Here is a 15,956-nt window from a genome sequence, read left to right as displayed (position 1 = left end):
GCGTTGCGCTAAAAATATCGTGTGTCAGTTTAGTGATGATCAGAATAAGTAAAGAGAGAAATGTCTCAGTACGTTCAGTTTCGCTCAGCTGTTTGAAAATCAAATAATGTAAGAGGTTTTCAACCACTGTCATTTTTAAATTTTTCTAAGGGGCGTTATACATTCTATCGATACTAGTCATTGTCCATTGTGTTTTACTGGCAAATGGAGCGAAAGAAAATCGACCATCTACAATGAAGAGGCAAAGAACTGATACACCTGCCTAATATCGTGTAAGGCTGCCGCGAGCACGCAAAAGTGCCGCAACACGACGTGGCATGGACTCGACTAATGTCTATAGTAGTGCTGGAGGGAACTTGCCACCATGAATCTTGCAGGGCTGTCTATAAATCCGTAAGAGTATGAGGTGGTGGAAATTTCTTCTGAACAGCACGTTGCAACGCATCCCAGATATGCTCAATAATGTTCATGTCTGGGGACTTTGGTGGACAGCTGAAGTGTTTAACGTCAGAAGAGTGTTCCTGGAGCCACTCTGTAGCAATTCTGGACGTTTGGGGTGTCGCATTGTCGGAATGCACAATGGATATGAAGGGATGCAGGTGATTAGACAGGATGCTCACGTACGTGTCACCTGTCAGTCGCATCTACATGGATTAGGGGTCCCATATCACTCCAACATATCACGCCCTGCAGCATTACAGAGCCTCCACCAGCTTAAACAGTCCCCTGCCATGTCCATGGATCCATGAGGTCTCCATACCCGTACACATCCATCCACTCGATACAATTTGAAACGAGACTAGTCCGACGAGACAACATGTTTCCAGTCATCAGCAGTCCAATGTCGGTGTTGACAGGCCCAAGCGAGGCGTAAAGCTTTGCGTCGGGCAGTCACCAACGGTACACTAGTGGGCCTTTGCCTCCGAAAGCCCATATCGAAGATGTTTCGTTGATGGGTCAGCATTGAAATCTGCAGCAATTTGCAGCAGGGTTGCACTTCTGTCACGTTGAACGATTTTCTTCAGTCGTCGTTGGTTCTGTTCTTGCAGGATCTTTTTCCGGCAGCAGTGATATCGGAGATTTGATGTTTTACCGGATTCCTGATATTCACTGTATACTCGTGAAATGGTCGTACGGGAAAATCCCCACGTCATCGCTACCTCGGAGATGCCATGTCCCATCGCTCGTGCGCCTACAATAACACCACGTTCAAACTCACTTAAATCTCGATAACCTGTCATTATAGCAGCAGTAACCGATCTAGCAACTGCCGCAGACACTTGTTGTCTTTCGGCGCCTCAGTGTACAAACCTCCGTACGAACCCTAATTTCTCTTATCTTGTCTCCGCGATCCTCACGCTAGATGTACATTGATGACAGTAGAATCGTACTGCATCTACCCGCAAATACTGGTTCTCTAAATTTACTCACTGGTGTTTCACGAAAAGAATTTCGTCTTCCCATTTGCTGTCACGAAGCATCTTCGTAGTACACGCGTTTTGATCGAACCTACTGGTAACAAATCTTACGGCGCGCCTCTGAATTACTTCGATGTCTTCGTTGAATCCTACCTGGTGGGGATCTCGAGCTGTAATCAAGAATGGGTCGCACAGTTCATCTGTATGCGCTCTCCTTTATGCATAAGCTACACATTCTTAGAATTTTCTGAATGAATTCATGTCTACCATTCGCCTTTCTTACAACCGCCTTTAGACTGTGCAACGCTACACCTAGATATTTAATCAACTTGACTGTGCCCGATAGGTCACCACTGTACTTGAAAGTTACAGCATTGTTTCTGCCTCCCATCCCATTTCTTTTCTACATTTAGAGCAAGGTACTATTCACCATCCGAAGTAGTAATTCCATTTATAAGTTATCATGTATCATCCTTCAATCACTCAACGACGATACTTTTCCGTACACTATGTGGTCATCACTAAAATACCGAGCGAGGTAGCGCAGTGGTTAGCACACTGGACTCGCATGCGGGAGGACGACGGTTCAAACACGTGTCCGGCCTTCCTGATTTATGTTTTCCGTGATTTGTCTAAATCGCTTCAGGCAAATGCTGGGAGGGTTCCTTTGAAAGGGTACGGCCGGCTTCCTTCACCATACCTTCCCTAATCCGATGGGACCGATGATCTCGGTGTTTGGTCCCATCCCTCCAAATCAACCAACCAACCAGCCGTCACTAAAGTGTTGCAGACTGCTGTTCATCCTGTCCATCAACTTGTCTCTGGTGATCACACGCCGTGCAGGAACACGTACTGGGTTCTGTCAAGAGCAGGCGTTCAATAAGTGATACACAATATTATCCTACACTCATTTGGCCACAAAACCCTGTTTTTCAACATCATCTCCGTTCTACGCTACGACCTATCACCACCTCACTGGTAGGGCCTGTATGCTCGCATGGCACGACTGTACTGGTGGACGTCGGAGCGAACATCATGCTGCAGCATCCATACAATGTCCCATGTGGAATGCATCCTTCATCGCTCTTTATGGTCATACTCTACTCGACGAGGAACCCAGCGGGCACACAACGCCGGCCGCTGTGGCCGAGCGGTTCTAGGCGCTTCAGTCTGGAACCGCGCGACCGCTACGGTCGCAGGTTCGAATCCTGCCTCGGGCATGAATGTGTGTGATGTCCTTAGGTTAGTTAGATTTAAGTAGTTCTAAGTCTAGGGTACTGATGACCTCAGATGTTAAGTCCCATAGTGCTCAGAGCCATTTGAACCATTTTTTTGGGCACTCAACTTTGAGCGCCCCAGCCGGTGGTCGAGTGTGTCAGCACTACCAGATGTGCGACGAAGTGTTTTATTGTGATCCGTCGCACACCTCCAATGAGTGTGTCCGCAAGTTCCAAAATTGCAGGAGTCACGGCTGTGTGCGACCGGTCGGCCCGCGGGGGATCGGACAGGTTGGGGCGACCTGGCTGCGGTGGTGAGAGACGCCTCGCCCAGCTGCTCACCACATTCACCGCCAGGTCTCCGTAGGCATTTTGCAAGCGCCTACGAATATCTGCGTTGATCTCGTTTCTCGCCAACGGAAACTAAATGACAGTTCTGTGCTTGGAGTCCACAGCTCGACGGCTAGTGGCTAGCGTTGCTGCCTCTGGATCACGGGGTCCCGGGTTCGATTCCCGGCCAGGTTAAGGATTTTCTCTGCCCGGGGACTGCGTGTTTGTGTTGTCTGTTGGTTGTGTTTCAACTCTACTTCGCCCTACCTGTACCTGCGCCTAACGGCAAGTCACGGCACTAACAGCGCAAATGCCGGCCGCTGGTGGCCGAGCGGTTCTGGCGCTACAGTCTGGAACCGCGCGACCGCTACGGTCGCAGGTTCGAATCCTGCCTCGGGCATGGATGTGTGTGCTGTCCTTAGGTTAGTTAGGTTTAAGTAGTTCTAAGTTCTAGGGGACTTATGACCTCAGCAGTTGAGTCCCATAGTGCTCAGAGCCATTTTTTAACAGCGCAAATGCTGCAGCACACGATCTGAACACCATTCCTATAAAGATCCGTACGCATGCGGCAAGTAGTTTTCCGTTTACATGGTCTCAAGCAGCGACAGATTAATTATAAACCACCCAGTACATGGGCGGTACTTCTCATACAAACATTCGAAGCAAATGAGTGAGTGTCATTTTGTAGCACTACTCCTCACTGTGTGATAACGTTTTTCAGCCATCTTACCCACATTCGTTTTTTTGGATATCTGTAAGGTCGCTGATAACCTCGTCGTTGAGCTTCCGTAAAGATCAAACACACACACACACACACACACACACACACACACACACACACACATTCGAAGTAAATATACACGTGGCGCGAAGAACATCTAAAGAATGCAATCCTCCCGCAATAACATCGTTCCTTCCGAATATTTAACGGACAAACAGACTTTGTTTGCATTTAAAAAAGTTTCTTGTTTTCGGAAATTAATTTTAATGCATACCACGCATGAGATCACACGATCTGAAAAATCTCTGCTGAAAGTTGCTCATGAATTATGTTGTGGATCGTAGTTGCATATGCATGGTTATGTAATTCGTGCTGCGCTTCCAGAAGCATATAGCAATTTTGCAACCTCCAAATAGAGGGCTATACCGCGCTTCTGTGTAAACAAGCATCTCGTGGTCTTGTGCCTGTGGTCTCTCGTAACGAATTTACAGCACTATTACTCGGAACTTTTTTCACACAGTGAGCCTTAAAACTTCAGTTCTTTGACAAATTTATTTGCCTATCTTGTTATTATTTGTTACCAATTACCATATTACCTCTCATATACCTACAAACAACAAAATGGAAAGAAATACGAACAAAAAAAGTGCAGACTGCAACTGGGAATGGAACACAGTTTTTTTCTTCAGCAACAAGGTATCTTAAACATTAAAAAAGTTTGATTCGCAAATGCTTGCATGTCTGAAGGAACATTGTATAATGTGAACTGTCAACATAAAAATTGTACAGTAACATAAGAAACAAATGCCTTCGTCGTTACACCAGCGGCGCTGTTATTGAATATCGTCTACCACTTCGGTACATACAGCAAGCGGCAGTCGTAAGCGTTTCTTTCTACGATTTTTAGGAAAACACGCCTTTACGGACCCGGTATGGGATGATGATAAATACTCAATTATCTGTCGATTCCGTCAAAAGTGAGTCGATCATGCGTCATGAACTTCAGAGAAGGTTATCTCAGCAACGGGCGCGTGTTGAGCCAAAATACTTTAGAGCCTTTCATTTTAGGTTGTACCTGTCAAATATGAGCCCAACTGGTTGGCCGTGGTTCTCCTTGTTAGCCTATAAAACTCCATGTTTTCTTGAACAGGGCTTTCTCTGCGTCAAGCACACAGGCGCCGAACCTGTGATGGTCGATATCTGATGTAGAACTACGCATTCTCAAGTTTCACGTCTCAGCAATTAGCACTGGTGCCAACATTACCTCCCGTCGGAGATGAGTATTTTTGTGAAGTTCCTGTGCACATCCTATGTACTTCTTGTAATTTATCGTTGCCTAAGGATAGAGAACACACTTCTATTAAACTTCATTAGTGGTTCCTTCAGATTTCGTTTTTCTGGAAGTTCCTTTGATAGCTGAGTCAAGTGCAGGTATCTCCTAGCATAGGACACTTACCCACCTCAATTTTCAACCTTCAGTTTAGAGAAGACAGATGTTCTCCGCTTGCAACGCGAAGTGTGACGCACAGGTCATCCGGATACAAAATTTCTCTGACAATTTTCATTCTTTCTTATCTCGTAGCGTATATGCTTTGATCACTTTAAGGAATTCCATCTCGACCACCTCTACTTATTAACGCCATTCTGATAATCACCACAACAAATGAACCTCATCAAAATTTAGCCCCGCTTACCGCACAAATTACATGCTCGGCACGCGAACTAATGAGCCCGTCGCGCCAGCAGTGAACGGGGAACTAAATTGTATTGGCTGCATGGAATTTTGAACGACACTTTTTCCGAACATGGAGTCCAGTGCCTTAACGTTTGCGCCAGTTCACTCATTTTTTCATTCATATGTTTGTTCAGCCAACCTGATTTCCTCCCTCCAGCCCCCACCTCCACCCTTCCCTGAGATCACTAGAATGTTAAATGCCAGACAGAACGTCAAGAAAGTTTCATAGACAACCTGTGGTGGCTCGCCGCCTAAGCCCACTGAAACTAAACTACTACTTGGTATTTAATTATGCGCAGACGAGGCCTAAATCGCCCACCTTCCTCCCTATGGCGCAATAAAAATGAATTGTGGTCTTAGGAGTGCTATGTATTTATTTCTTTCTATCACACAGTATTCCAAATGAGTTCCATTTATCTGTTTTCAAGTGCACATAATTCCGCTTGACGTCGAAAAAATGAAATATGTACCACCACGAAAGACTCTGCCAAAATACATTTCTGAGAACACTGCTCAACGTACGCTGTTCTCAAAGTGCAGTTTTCTTCTTATTTCTGGAAGGAGCTGTTGCGTTGTAGCTTGGAGTAGCGCGTACAGGCGGCGAAAGACTTCCCGGGGGTCCGAAGAAAAGTCCTCCCCTGTTAGTCTGACAAATAGGTTCCAGGTTCCGTCTGTGGCTCACACTGTCCCTCAGCCAGATGCAGCTGCTTGTCCCGTTTCAGAGGAAACCTCTCGCCTTCAAGATCCCGGCAGTCACTGTCTGTGGGATTAATGGTAAGCCGGCCGGAGTGGCCGAGCGGTTCTAGGCGCTTCAGTCCGGAACCGCGCGACCGCTACGGTCGCAGGTTCGAATCCTGCCTCGGGCATGGATGTGTGTGCTGTCCTTAGGTTAGTTGGTTTAAGTAGTTCTAGGGTACTGATGACCTCAGATGTTAAGTCCCATAGTGCTCAGAGCTATTTGAAGCTCTTAGCAACAAAGAATCCTGAGACAATAAGGAGCATCAAAACGGATATAGAGATTAGTGAACACGGGGCTGTCGTAGCGTAACTGAATACAGTGCTCTCGAATCCTCTAAAAATAAACGAAAATATATCTAATCAAAGAAGCAGGTAAAAATTCGCTAGACGCCTTCCCGAGAGACCACTTCGTCCAAATTAAGACAAGATGTGACTGAATTCAGAGAAGTGGTATCGACAGAAATTGAACGATTTATACTAAATAAATTGACAAACTATGCAGCTGATACCCCATGATACACAAAAAATGTCAGAATACTGCTGCAGAAACAACGAAAAAAGCAAGCCAAATTTAAACGAACGTAAAATCCCCAAGACTGACGATCTTTTGCAGAAGCTCCAAATTTAGGGCAGACTGCAATGCGAGATGCTTGTAATAGTTGCCACAACGAAACTTTGTCTCGAAACCTGGCAGAAAATTCAAAGAGATTCTAATCGTATGTAAAGTAGCTAACGAAAAGACAATCCGTGGCTCGTGGTCTTGCGGTGGCGTTCTCGCTTCCCGCGCAGGTGTCCGAGGTTCGATTCCCGGCGGGGTCAGGGATTTTCTCTGCCTCGAGATGACTGGGTGTTGTGTGTCTTTCATCCTCATTCACTCGCAAGTCGCCACAGTGGCGTTAAAGAACTTGTGGAGCGGCGGCCTAACCGCCCCGCGATGGGTCTCCCGGCCACCAATGCCATACGCTCATTATTATTTAACGGAAAGTCACAAGCATTGCCGACAGCAGTGAACATAGTGTCAACGACAGTGCTGCGAAAGCAGAGATTCTGAACACTGCCTTCCGAAATATCTTCACCAAAGAAGATGAAGTAAATATTCCAGAATTCAAATCAAGAACAGCTACCAACATAGTAACTTAGAAGTAGATTTCCTCGGAGTAGTGAAGCAACTTAAATCAATAAAAGTAAGTCTTTCGGTCCAGACTGTATACCAATTAGGTTTCTTTCAGAGTATGCTGATGCAATAGCTCCATACTTAACCGCTCGCTCGACGAAAGATCCGTACCCATAGAGTGGAAAGTTGCACAGGTCACATCAGTATTCAAGAAAGACAATAGGTGTAATCCACTAAATCCATATCATTAACGTCGATGTGCAGCAGGTTTTTTAAACATATATTGTGTTCGAGCTTTATGAATTACGTCGAAGAGAACCATCTACTGACACAAAGTCAACACAGATTTAGAAAAAATCGCTCTTGTGAAACACAACTATCTATATACTTACACGAAGTTGAGTTCTATTGACAAGGGGTTTCAGACTGACTCCGTATTTCTAAATTTCCAAAAGGCCTTTGACGCCGTACCTCACAAGCGGATTGTAATAAAATTGCGTGTGTATGGAATATCGTCTCAGTTATGCGGCCGCATTCGTGATTTACCGTCAGAGAGGTCGCAGTTCGTAGTAATTTAACGGAATCACCGAATGAAACACAAGTGATTTCTGGCGTTCCCCAAGGTAACGTTATTGGCCCTCTGCTATTCCTTATTTGTATAAGGTGAGCAGCTGTCTTATGTTGTTTGCAGATGACGCTGTTGTTTATCGTTTAGTGAAGTCATCAGAAGATAAAAAAAAAACTGCAAAAAATTTGTAAAAGATATCTATATGGTGCGAAAATTGGCGATTGATCCTAAATATTGAGCAGTGTGAGGTCATCCATATGAGTGCTAAAAGTGATCCCTTAAACCTCGGTTACAAAATAAATAAGTCAAATCTAAAGGCCCTAAATACGAAGAAGCAGAGCTCCTAAGGAAAGATAGTGGTGCTCCTTTTTTCCGCTCGCTGTTTGAGTGTGGAATAACAAAGAATTAGTGTGAAGGTAGCTCGATTAACCCCTTGTCAGACACTTGAGTGTTATTCGCTGAGTATCCATGTAGATGTAGATGAAATTCCTAGGAATTACAATCACGAACAACTTATATTGGAAAGAACACAGAGAAGATGTCGTGGGGAAGGCGAACGAAAGATGGCGTTTTATTGGCAGAATAGAAGATGCAAGAGATCTACTAAAGAGACTACCTACACTACGATCGCCCGCTCTCTTTTGGAGTACTGCTGTACGGGATGGGAGTCTTACCAGATAAAATTAACGAAGTACATCGAGAGATTTTAAAGAAAGGCAGCACGTTTGTATTACAGAGAAATAGAGGCAGAGTGTCACGTTTATACGGGATTTGGGGTGGACACCATTAAACTAAGATTTTCTCCAGAATGAGATTTTCACTCTGCAGCGGAGTGTGCGCTGATATGAAAATTCCTGCCGGACCGAGACTCGAACTCGGGACCTGAGCTACCCAAGCACGACTCACGACCTCTCGTCACAGCTTCAGTTCTGCCAGTACCTCGTCTCCTACCTTCCAAACTTTACAGAAGGTCTTCTGCGAACCTTGCAGAACTAGCACTCTTGGAAGAAAGGATACTGCGGAGACATGGCTTAGCCACAGCCTGGGGGATGTTTACAGAATGACGTTTGGAAGGTAGGAGACGAGATATTGGCAGAATTGAAGCTGTGACGACGGGTCGTGAGTCGTGCTTGGGTATCTCAGATGGTAGAGCAGTTGTCCGCGAAAGGCAAAGGTCCCGAGTTCGAGTTTCGGTCCGGCACATAGTTTTAATCTGCCAGGAAGTTTCAAATATTTTCTCACTGCGGCGGGATCTTCTCACGCAATTTCACTCACAACTTTCTCCTCCGAATACGAAAATATTTTGTTGACGCCGACCTACATAGGAAGAAGCAATCATCATAATAAAATACGAGGAAGCAGAGCTCGTACGGAAAGATAGTGGCGTTCGTTTTTTCCGCTTGCTGTTTGAGTGTGGAATAATAGAGAATTAGTGTGATGGTAGCTCGATTAACCCTCTGCCAGGAACTTGAGTGTTATTTGCTAAGTATCCACATTCTGTGACAATCTATAGCAGGTGGCTCGAATAACGCTCCACAGTTTCTAAATATCACACGGCTGTGGTACATAATCGAACTCCCATCCAGAAATGTGCCACAGATTGTCTAGTCTGGAAAGCTCGGGTAACGATGTAGGATGCTTAATAGTGTTCATCACTTGCAGACCAGCTCTCGATTTGTCAAAATTGTGAAATAGCTGTCGTCTTATTAGATAGAACCTAACTCCCCGTAACAAGCCAAAGACCTGTAGGACAATATGGAAAGTTCCGGCGATACATAACTAATATCTGACAAGGGTACGTTTTTATCGAGATTAAGGAATTATTAGCCTTAACTCTAGTTCCTTGCTGAAACTAAGAGTTTATGGCAAGTAATAGGACATGCCCACCTGCGTGGTCAATTCACCAAGCATAAATTTCGCAATCGCATTTGCTTCCGTTTCTCCCTGGGCGATAATCATTTTTCCAAAGTACAGCAAGATGATCCGTGTGTAGGTTTACATTACGAGTGGAACGCCCCCTGCAGAGACGGCACCCGGAACGCTTGCTGTGGCTGGCAGAATGTAAACAGCATTGCTCAACTGCATTTTTGCCGATCTATTGGTGGGAATAGGTCGTCCGGTCTTGTTGATGACAAGACTTATCTCTCTCACATTCCTCCTCAGAAGTATGAAAATAAATCAAGGACATGCTTCACTTCGGTTCAAGTGGATGGTTATGGAGTCAGCTGCTACAGCTAGTGATTGGGTTGACAACAACAGTAGTTCAAACACGGCTTTTAAAGCTCTGTTTCATCTGAAGGTACGAATTCTAACAATACATACAACATAATAGAGGAGGCGACTCTATTCCAGCAACCATATCTACGAAAACAAGTACGATTCGACTACTGCAGTAAGAGAAATGCGTGTCCAAGACTGCTCACATGTCTCTAGGGGCAGTCCCAAATTCTTCGCAGCTGCACAAAATAGTATTAGTAAGTGATACATGTAATACTAATGTATGGTTCCAAAATAATTTTTCTGATGGAGAAAGGTAATATTAAATTGGTCGAACACTAACACCAGCATTCGAATTTCCAAGAAAAACAGAACGTTGCCACCTCATTTATTTCCGAGATGAAACAAAATATGAAAACTCAGCTACAAGTAAACAAACATGACTTTTAATACAAAGTTAGCGGAGTAGGTGCGCGGCCCCTCCCGCCGGAGGTTCGAGTCCTCCCCCGGGCGTGAGTATCTGTGTTATCCTTAGCGAAAGTTATTTTAAGTGGTGTGTAAGTCTAGGGATCGATGACCTTAGGATTTTGGTCCCTTAGGAATTCACACACATTTTTAATACAAAGTTATGTTTTTTAATGGCACATGAGCGTTTTTTTCTACCGAAATAAAAACTGTAGGTACAATTAGTGATGGCAGACTAGGTTTACTTGCCCTGAACTTCACGTCTTCTGGAGTATTTAGACTTTAAATAATGAAAACGATGCCTTAGTTTCATCTCTGATATTGAAAGGTCGTAATGGGGGTTGCCTGCACTGTGCTGATGACTGCTGAAGGCAACTCTTGCTCTGTGTATTAGAGCGGGAGCTGTGGCGCCGTTGCCATCCTTTAAAGTCTACGTATTTCAGAAGGTATGAGGTTTAGAACAGTGAAAACAAGTCTGCCGTCACTGACTGTACCTCTAGTTTTGGCTTCCATAGACAAAACATACGTATGGCACTTGAAAAAAACGTAATTTTGTGTTGAAATTGATGTTTGTTTACTGTGCATTTCTGACCATTGTGTGACCCGTGACATAAATGCATCCCTGGCCAATTGCATTTTTCACATTAGGTTTCTTTTCGGAAATATGTAAGGTGGCAGACTTAGGTGGGACACCCTGGTATCTAATGTCCCATTTTTATTTTTCCGGATAGCTGCATTTCTATATTTGCCAAAATAAATGCCAGAATCGTGATAGCTCATGGCAATAGAGACATCTTTTTTAGCATCTGCCTTACATGCAATAGCAAAAGCTCTAAATGTAACGAAATATCAAACTAAGATTCACTGTAATTCTTCGACGAATTCAATGTAAAACCGCTTTTCGATCGAGTCTTGAACGGATCTCCATAATCTGGGGCCTTATAGAGTATTTTAAGAAGACTTAGAAGATTCAGGTGGAACTGCTTATTTTAGCGGTGGATAGTTTTGTTATTGTGAAAGTGTTGATGACGCCCAATCATCTCCAGTGGCTGGTGCCACAAGAAGGTATTGTGCATCACGGTATACAACGATAGTAATTATTTAAATAAAAATAAATTTTTAATATAACACTTTTTATACCAGACTACAAAGTATAAAATAATTTCTCCAGGCCCCATACTGATTCCTAACTCCATAGAGTTCCGAAAATTTGTGACTGTGAATTTTTAACAGCTATAAAAATAGTTCTAAAATGCGTAACGAAAGACGTGGAGCGCTTGAGATGGACAGGAGGTGAGCACTTCATGCCTCAGTTATGTATTGCATTCACCCCATGTTTTTTGTCATGGATTTTACAAATGTTTTCAAAGCTATTGAAAATTCACAATCACCAATTTTCACAACTATCTCTATGTGGTTTGGGATCTGCATAGTGTTTGGAACAATTACTTTATGCTTTTTAGTCCAATATAAAAACATGTTGTATTAAAAAATTATTTAAATAACTTTTCCTGTTGTTCAGTCCTGTAAATGTGAAATTTTTCCATGTATTTCAAAAACTTTGATGAGATAACAACTAAGATGTGTAGCAAATTTCAGGTTTATTTCAATTTCTCTACACCTGAGTCAATCAATATGCTGCTTTCCCCTATGTACATATCGCGAAAAGATCTTGAAGGTAAAAACTGGAAAGATTCTAGCCCACACGGAAGCTTACCAGTTACCATTCCTTCCGCGCATCATTCACGACTGGAACAGGAAAAGGGGGAAATGGAAGTGGTACACAAAGCAACCTCCACCACACACCAGGCACAAAAGTAAGTTAATATTGCATTGTCATCCAGCTACGGGAAATGACAGTGGTAAAGAAAATACCCTCCACCACACACCGCACCAGAAAGCGAATTAATATTGCATTGTCATCCAGTTCTGAGCTATGTTGAAAGATTAAAGTCTCTAGCTCACTGAGAAGTTAGTTTAAATCGAATTTGCAAAATTTTTACCACACAGACGAGAGAGAGAGTTAAATACGTAATAAAATGAGTCATGCATACACCAAATTTTATTGCAATTTTTCACTCCAACCCTCAGCCACAGAGGTTCTGCAGCAGGCCATTTGAGACACTGCGCCCGTAGGGGCTATGACGCAATCTGCTAAGCAGAGAAATCGTGCGGGAACTCCAGGTGGACAGCCGGTGCTCTGCGTTACGCTTATTTATTACCCCGTTTACCCCTAATCCTCCCCTGTTGCAGGAAGTGATTTTTGTCCCCACACTGTCCCATTGTCATCCAGTTCTGGGCTAGGTGTAAAAACAAGTATCTCTAGCTATGGGGAAGTAAGCTTAAAATCAATTGCAAAATTTGTACTCACCACACAGATAAGACGGAAACGTAGTAAAAATATGTTAAAATCAGAGAAATTTTCTTTCATGCTAAGGCTTACTGCCATCCGCTATTTCTGTATAATATTCACTAGTGGAACAGGAGAACCGAAAACTGATCATGAGCTTTATGCCTTCTATTGATAAAACTGAAAATGATATACAGGGTGAGTCAGGAGGATAGGTATATACTTTGAGACGCGATAGTATTAGTGATTCTGAACAAAAAACTTCGTATGGACGTATGACCTATTGCGAATGGTTTCCGAGATAGAACACGTTTAATATAACTTTGTACGTTTTTTTAATGACTCGAAAACCACGCACTCCAACGAAAACGTGTCTCAATACACAGATACACTAAATTAAACTTGCTACAAAAAAGGTTCTATTTGCTTTTTGTCTAGGACTAAAACTCTGCGCGTAGAGATCGCGGGAATATTGAAAATCTCGCGCGACGCGCGTGCGCTGTAGCTTAGGTACTTTTTGTAGGCCAGTTTGAGGTAGCTTTCCGACGTGATAGACCACAAGCGTCCTGTATCAAAATGTTCGTCTCAACTTCCTTTATATTACTGTGATACGTTGTAAACAATGACAATGAATAATACAGGAAATAAATATAAATGTACATTAAATGTGTTCTATCTCGGAAACCATTCGGAATACGGCATAGGTCCACATCAAGTTTTTTGTTCAGAATCGGTATTGCTATCACCCGTCAAAACACGTACCTTTCCCCCTAACTCACCCTGTATAAAGCACTTCACAACACACACATTGAAACGTTTTCCGACATGCAAATGATTATGCCATATTCCATTATTTACTATAAATTCACGAATAATGCTATTGTAACCTTCGTAAGAATAACTTAATTTACAGCTCCACACAGTGGCAGTTGTAGGAGGAGACTGACGTACCTGCTTTACGAGCTCCCACATGTGTCTTTCATCAGCCACCAGTAAAGCCTATCGTTTCCCCCTACAGTCTCTAGGTGCTTCATGAGGTCTCACTCTATTGTATACAATTCCCTTAATGGGTTCTGTTGCTTATTATTGTGAGTGAGTCTCTGTGGAATTTAGAGAGAATGGAGGGGAGCCAGTCTCAACTAGGCCCTCACATATACTTGTGTGATTCAATAATTGGAAGAGCACTTAATTACATACCAATCTATTCACCTTGCCCTCTGGTGCCGAATTATGATATTACTTGACAACACAACTGAAAGTATGCACCGCTGAGGTGGCAGAAGTTGTGGGCCACCTCCTAATATCGTGTCGGACCTCCTTTTACCCGGCATAGTGCAGCAACGCGTCATTGCCTGGACTCAGCAAGTCGCTGGAAGACCCGTGCAGAAATATTGAGCCATGTTGCCTCTGTAGCCGTCCGTAATTGCGAAAGTATTGCTGGTATAGTATTTTGTGCACAAACTGGCCTCTTGATTGTTCCATAAATGTTCGACGGGATTCAATTCGGTCTTTCTGGGTGTTCAATTCTTATGCTCGAAATGTCCAGAACGTCAATCAAACCAATGGCGAACAATTGCGAACCCAGTGACATAGCGCATTGTCATCCATACATGAATGGCTGTAAATGGTCTTCAAATAGCCGAACCTAAATATTTCCAGTCAATGATGGGTTCCGTTGGCCAGAGGACCCTGTCCATTCCGTGTGAATACAGCTCACACCATTATGGAGCCACCACCAGCTTGCACAGTGCCGTGTTGACAATTGGGTCCATGGATTCGTGGGGTCTGCACCACACTCCTAACATCAGCTATTACCAACTGAAATCGGGCCTCATTTGGCCAGACCACAGTTTTACATTCTTCGAGAGTCGAACCGATATGGTCATGAGCGTAGGAGAGGCGCTGCAGGTGATGCCGTGCTATTAACAAAGGCACTCGCGTCGGTCGTCTGCTACCATAGCCCCTTAACGCCAAATTTCGCTTCACTGTCCTATCGGATACGTGCATCGTACGTCCTGCATTGATTTCTGCGATTATTTCACGCAGTGTTACTTGTTTGTTAGCACTGACAATGTAATGTCCATGCTTCTGCCTCCAGTCCACTCACGCAGTCGCACAAAAACGTACGGAAGACTGATGATTGCACGGTTCTGCCAGCCTAAGTGTAATTAATTATTGATGCCCGGCCAAGATGATTAATCGATTTATTCCTTCATCAAAATTTCCTGTCATTGAACAGAGACCCACAGTCATTCACTACCTCTAGATCCTTTAACTAATTCCCAAGTTGAATTTAATCTAAACCTTGTCGATTAATAACATTTAGTTTTGGTCTTTTTCATGCTTACCTTTTGACCAAATTTAAAGAAATAGCCTTCAGGGGCGTGAAAGGGAAGTAGTGGTTGAGAAGGGAGTGAGAAAGGGTTGTAGCCTATTCCCCATGTTATTCAATCTGTGCAATGAGCAGGCAGTAAAGGAAACCAAAGGAAAATATGGAGTAGAAATTAAAGTTCACTAAGATGAAACAAAAACTTTGGGGTTTACCGATGACGTTCTAATTCTGTCAGATACAGTGAATGACTCGATCGGAATGGACAATGTCTTGAAAGGATGATGTAAGAAGAACATCAACAAAAATAAGACAAGGATGACAGATTGTAGTCGAAGCAAATAAGGTGCTTCTGAGGAAATTAGATTAGGAAACGAGGCAGAGTAGTACTCGTAGTTGAATTTTGTTATTTGGGCAGCAAAAAACCGATGACGGCTGAAGTAGAGAGGATATAAAATGTAGCCTGGCGATGGCAAGAAAAGCGTTTCTGAAGAAGAGAAACATGTTAACATCGAATATAGATTTAAGTGTTACGGGCGATGACAAGAAAAGCGTTTCTGAAGAAGAGAAACTTGTTAACATCGAATATAAATTTAAGTATTACGATGTCTTGAAAGTATTTGTGTGGAGACTAGCCATGTACGGAGGTGAAACGAGGACAGCAAACAGTTTACACAAGAAGAGAATAGAAGATTTTGAAACGTGCTGCTACAGAAAAATGCTGAAGATTAGAGGGGTAGACCACGTAACTAAT

General features: G+C 43.4%; 1 protein-coding gene across 1 annotated transcript in view; it reads left to right on the top strand.

Annotated features, from left to right (window-relative positions):
- Positions 1-15,956, top strand: part of LOC124594416 — a 184,262-nt gene that overhangs the window by 90,080 nt on the left and 78,226 nt on the right. The window lies entirely within an intron of this gene.

The sequence above is a fragment of the Schistocerca americana genome, chromosome 2, assembly GCF_021461395.2.
Source record: "Schistocerca americana isolate TAMUIC-IGC-003095 chromosome 2, iqSchAmer2.1, whole genome shotgun sequence".
In the NCBI taxonomy this organism is placed as follows: Eukaryota; Metazoa; Arthropoda; class Insecta; order Orthoptera; family Acrididae; genus Schistocerca; species Schistocerca americana.
This window is presented reverse-complemented; position numbering and strand designations above follow the sequence as displayed.